The following is a 6,228-nucleotide window of genomic DNA, read 5'->3' as shown; positions in this document are numbered from 1 at the left end:
CCATACTCCCGATCGTGTTTGCTAACCACCCTCCAAATTAAGCTTTCCAACTATCCGCCTCAACAATAATGGCTCTGCGTTAATCCTGAGCACGCCCTCTCCTCCACTCCTTCAGACTGGTATGTTCTTACCAACTGGGCAGGTAGCTAGCTAGTGAAAAATTTCTTCTATTTTCGCGGTAGCAGGTCCTTATCAAGGGAGTTTGAATCTTCCGCTCGTTGGCTTGATAGGCTATTGGTCGAAACTTTACTTCGATCCGGTATCTATCAAGCTGCCACTGGGGGCTGGTGATGTCATCAGCATCTATCTCTGGTATGACATACTCTATCTCCAGGAATTTTATTTCCACTCCAGCCCTCCACATCATTCCATAACTTCTACAAGGAAATGAGTATTACAAGCCCTAGAACACGCACACTCCCTGTCGACGTCTCTGAGGAACCAAATTCTTCCAAAGCTGCTAACCTGCTAGCTCCTGACACCAATTTGTAGCTTTCTAACACCAATTTGTAGCTTTACACACGCAACAACACGCATCTCACACTAAAAGGCCTCTCTAAATTACTAACTACAACATTCGTCTCCATTGAAGACACAGTAACACATCAACCGAACGCAACTTTGAACAATTTTACTGTCAAACTTTTTTTTTTTTAAACCCCTCTACTCTACTCGGCTCCCTGCACCTATCGTCTATGTACAAACGGTCCTTCCTCACACCTCACAACCGGCACTGTATACTTCCATGGGACCAACTGCAGCCCACGGCATAAAGTTAACCTGCGCATACCAACAACAATTGGCGTACTATTCCTACCCCTCTGCACACGAACAGCACCCCTTGGTAATCTAGCCAACACCATGTATGGCCCGTGCCAACACATTCCTGGACCTCCATCAGCACCTCCCTGCTCCTGCCCATCCCACACAAACACAAAATCGCCCGGGTTGACACGAGCACCTGGTCCGCCTTTTCTAGTACCGAAGGCACCAGCCCTCCACACTCCTCGATAATCCAATCCCCGATTCAGTAAGTAATCTTGCACATCACGAACCAGCCCAATCCAATAATAGTTCTCTCTTACCGCAGCCAGAACACTCCTAATTCCTAATCCTCCACCAGGACCAGCCACACACACCTCCTCCAATACCTGTTCCTGTAGCCCCCTTGGTAATACAATCAGCCACCTCACTGAACCACCATCATTACTCACCCACTTCCTAACCAGGACGCCCTTCCTCACAGCTAATATTTCCCACTGCCGGCTGTATGAGCGTGTGTCGGCAGAAAATCTTGATAGTTTTCCGCTAGACGGCTTCCTTAGACCTGCTGCCTTCCATTTCAGAATAGGAGCAATTGCCTCATCTTTCATCTGCATGTCCCTAATACTCTCCATAGTCACCGCTTTCACCGCACTGCGTTCCCATCCTAGCTCGCCATAGTCCCCTCCCATTCCTTACTTTGACTCGGTTTATCTTTCTCTTCAACCACCTCCACCCTTCCTGTCCTTATAGTCGGCAACTGACTGGAGATGCACCTACCTCTGTAGCCACTACTCTCTGTGGTGCCTTCAAATGCTGAAGACCCAGATGGACCATTATCACTAACCACCGTCCTCTCCATACTCTTCGGAGGGTTCTGTTCAGCCTGCTGCTTCTCAACATGCACTGCACCGACTCTACCATCCGTTTTTAACTCCTCCACTTTCAGCATCCTGGACACAGCATATCCCATATTGTGAACTCCCTGATCTTGTCTCCCAGCCGGTTCCACATTTCGTTTTAGATTCGGAAGTAATGCTTCACCCTTCTCAACATTAGTGTGCTGTCCTATTTGTAACCCCTTTTTACCATGGGCAGTAGGACCATAATCTTCATCCACTGCTAGATGGTCTACCGCTGACCTACATCTCTCATTCACCGGACCCTCTTGCTCCCTCACTCTATGTGCCCTTGCCCCCAATTCAGCATCCCATTTCTTTAGGTTCGTGTGCCTCTCTCCCAGAAGTTGTTCACAAAGTTTCTTCTCCGCCTCAAACTTCGCTAGTCGTCGCTCAAGCTTAGCTTCTTTACCATCTAACTCGACAGCTTTCTCCTTTATGTCCTTATTCCGTTGATTATACTCTATCTTCAGTGTATCCAACTGTTTGGATTCCTTACTCTTGATCTCTTCCCATACACGTACTTCTGCTTCCCAAGTAATTCGCTGTTTCTCGAATCCATCGACTTCAATTTTTCTTTCCGTCTCCCAAGCTCTAATTGTGCTTTCTTTTGCTTCAATCTCAGCCTTCTCATCAGATAGAGTACTCCTTTCCCTATTTAACTCCTCCTTCTGTCGTTCATTCCCTACCGTTTGAGCATATACGTGTCTTTCTCTTTCTTTAATTTCCATCTCCCACAATACCACATTTCCTTGACGACTAGCTAGCTCTCGGTTCCTTGCCACCAACATATCGTGTTCTTGCATGATTTCCCTACACGATTCCATCTGCTTATTCAGTGTTTCTACCCGACTCCTATAGAATGCTTCTAATTCAGCCAGTTCTCTCCTTTTCATCGCAAGCTGGTGCTCTTCCCAGATCTGCTGGATTTTCTCCAACTTCTGGTCTACACATTCATAAAGCCTGTAATGCAATAACTGTTCCTTCAGACCATCAACTTCTTTTTCCAGCTCCAGATTCCTCTCTTCCAACTGCTTTTTCGTCATTCGTCTCATATTACCCCCTTTTCTCACTGTCTCCCCTTCCCAACACTATCGTCATCAGACCGTGGGTAATCTGTATCGCAGTCACTGCCACTTTCCCAATTGTAGCTTTCCCCATTATTTCCCTCAGCATCCTCACTGCTTAGATCATTGAAACCAGAGTCTGGGTCATCATGGTCATTTAATGTAGCTTTTACATCATGTCCAAGTTCCTTGTCGGAGTCCGCAGGCTCTACTACTAGCAAACTATCAGGGTCAATCACCATCTCCTTTCGCATTCTTATCTCCCTCTCGTCACTACTGCTCCGTCCTCCTCCATCACCCTGGTCAAACCTCCCATGCACATTCCCATCTCTAGGGTCCACGTGGTCGGTTCTATACTTATCCCCCTTCTCAGTGCTACTTTCCAGATCGCTCTCAGGGTCACCCCCATCTCCCAAGACAGAGAAGGACAAAAGATTCGCATAAGAAATGTCTCCCGGTCCTATCTTCCTCCAATCTACACTATCCCATTCTATGCCTTCTGAAATATCCATGTCACTAATCTCACCATCACTGTACTTCACACACAATATAAAGCTCCCTCCATCATCTGATAGCCTTCCATCTTCACGGTTCCTCTGGACATCTGTTGACCATGGTAGCAGCACATCACTAATATCACCAGGACTTCCTCCTTCCGTCATTTTTTTTTCTGACTTAGCCGTCCCACAATTTTTTTTTTCTCTTTTTGCACTCTCTCTCTTTTTTGTTTCTCTTCTAAGCTTAGGCATTCATTTTTTTTCTCTTTTGTTTTATTTCACATCTAAGCTTAGGAATCCATTTTTTTTCTTTTGTTTTATTTCTTTATTTCACCTCTAAGCTTAGTCGCACCAAATTCAATCTCAGTCGTCGTCGCCCTCACTTATTTTTTTCTACTCCTCCTAGCATAGTTGCACCACACTCAATCCCAGTCGCCGCCCTTGTTTTTCTACTCCTCCAAGCCTAGCTGCACCATATTCAATCCCACTTCTGACACCAATTTGTAGCGGACTCGGGGTGTAGGCAAATAACTCGAATTATCTACGTGAGGTCGACACCACTGAGCCTCTACTAATGTGATAAAATTAACCCGGAAGTCTCGGAAAGGTTGGCTCTGTATGTCAGGACGACCGGGGTGACACCATCCCTCAAAGAGGGCACTGCAATTTTGGGTAGAGGCGTAGGTATCGTGTGGAGGGCAGAACTCCACGTTTGACTCGGTGCAACTAATGAGCTCTAATGAGTATCTCAAAAAGCGGTAGCTGTTACTTTCTATACTGATTTATTTATCACCACACTCCAGGCATACATTACTACGTCTTTGGCAACATTAGCTACACAACCTCCCTGCATCCCGTCACCTCATCTCCGTCACCTCCACCTAATTGAAATTAGCACACGTTCTGGTCATTAATAATACATAACAAAGTTTAACATGTTTTACACAATACATAACTTAGGCCTACTGCACCTGCACGATTTTGGCTCCATAAGGAGAATTTGGTATTCTAACTATCCAAATGAAAAATTGGGCAGCATGGCCCCCCTCTAGGTGCAGACCAGAAATTCGTAATAGCATACAAATGGGGTGCAGAGCACGTATTTGTATGTATTACTACTATATACATCACATAACCAATTTCCGCACATATACTTATGAAAACATTTACCCAATTTCCGCCTATGTAATTAATGAATGAAAATTTGGGCAGCATGGCCCCCCCCTCTAAGTGCGGACCAGCATTCGTAATAGCATACAAATGGGGTGCAGAGCACGTATTTGTATGTATTACTACTATATATACACAATATTTTTACATTACTTGGGCCTAAAATATATTTAACACAATTAGGGGAAATACTGAGCTCCAACAGACTGATGACATCCAAATGCGCAGCCCAACGGCCCCCGGCCTGTTCACTTTCAAGTTGATGTACGTGGCCAGACACAGTAACGGCCCCCGGCACGTTTACCGTTCCGTCTTGCAACCACTCCTGGTACTGATATGTGCGTGGCCAGACACAGTAACGGCCCCCGGCACGTTTACCGTTCCGTCTTGCAACCACTCCTGGTACTGATGTGCGTGGCCAGACACAGTAACGGCCCCCGGCACGTCTACCGTTCCGTCTTGCAACCACTCCTGGTACTGATGTGCGTGGCCAGACACAGTAACGGCCCCCGGCACGTTTACCGTTCCGTCTTGCAACCACTCCTGATGCTGATGTAGTCTGCTGGAGTCAGTCATTCATGGGACATATAATAATAAGTGGTAATAGTATACCTTAACCTGTAACTCCACTTTGGTAATTGATAACTCACATTAATTTACTCACCAAAGTTATCTTGTGAATTAATGTATAGGCCTAATTAGATTCTTCACTTCTCATAATATAACTCTACTATTTTAGTTTATAACTCGCCTTGATCGTCCTCATAAAATGCACATAAACCTACAACTCCAAATCTGCAATTGATAACTCGCCTTGATTAATACTCCTCATAAACTAATTAGGCCTATTATAACTCTACTCTTTAATTTGATAACTCGCCTTGATCGTCCTCATAATTACTTAGATTCACTTTAGAAAATACGTGACGGTATGCCTAAAAAGTTACTAAAATACCTTTATCACAGTAACTCAAGACAATTAATTTATAAACTGACATGATTTTATACACACTCTTTCAATACATTCCGCAAAACGCAAGAGACTGGTTCTAATCTCAAAATGACCAGTAATAGCTGCTGAATTGCATAGGTGCATGTTTTTGGCGACATCTAAAAGCAAACTGTGACTTTTGAAGCCAAAAAGGAATTGCTGCGGCGAGATCACATTACACATGCATGAAACGCTATACACGCTATACTAAGACAAACTGACACACAAAATCCTCTATTTAAACCATTTCTTCTCGACATAATATAACAAAACATCTACTGCAAGTGCTCGTAATATTTCCCGACAATATCATATAATTAATAGCTCATAACAGTGCATTTTCGAGGACTTTGAGTGAATTATTGACGAGAGCTCTGAAAAATGCGACTTACCTAATTGAAATTAGCACACGTTCTGGTGCGCTGTGCATGTGGCGCGAAGTGATCACGCGGCCGGGAATCGCGCTGATTGGCTGACATGCCGTATGCATGCCTTCCAAATAAGGGCAGGAAAAATTGGCCCGCGAAAACGTGTGAAAGCATACAGGGTGAACAGGGTGACCCAATTCTCGCGATTCCAAATACAGCGCGCCACCAACGACGGCAGTGAAAATTGGCATTTCCCGTGTCTGGGGTCGACATCCTTTTTCATCGACCATAGCTGACCATGTTTGTGATTATTACTTTAAAAACACAATGTTTTGTAGTACTTTTTGAAATTTTTTGAGATTTTCTGTGTTGAAGTGAAATATTACAGTTTGATATTCACAGATGTCCTTTTCTAAAACCCGCAAACTTGATGTTGATACTAGGTGTTAACTTTTTGTTATCCCATTTTCTAAA

The sequence above is a fragment of the Amphiura filiformis genome, chromosome 3 (assembly GCF_039555335.1).
Source record: "Amphiura filiformis chromosome 3, Afil_fr2py, whole genome shotgun sequence".
NCBI classification, from domain to species: domain Eukaryota; kingdom Metazoa; phylum Echinodermata; class Ophiuroidea; order Amphilepidida; family Amphiuridae; genus Amphiura; species Amphiura filiformis.
The sequence above is the reverse complement of the archived record's forward strand: the minus strand, read 5'-3'. Positions refer to the sequence as shown.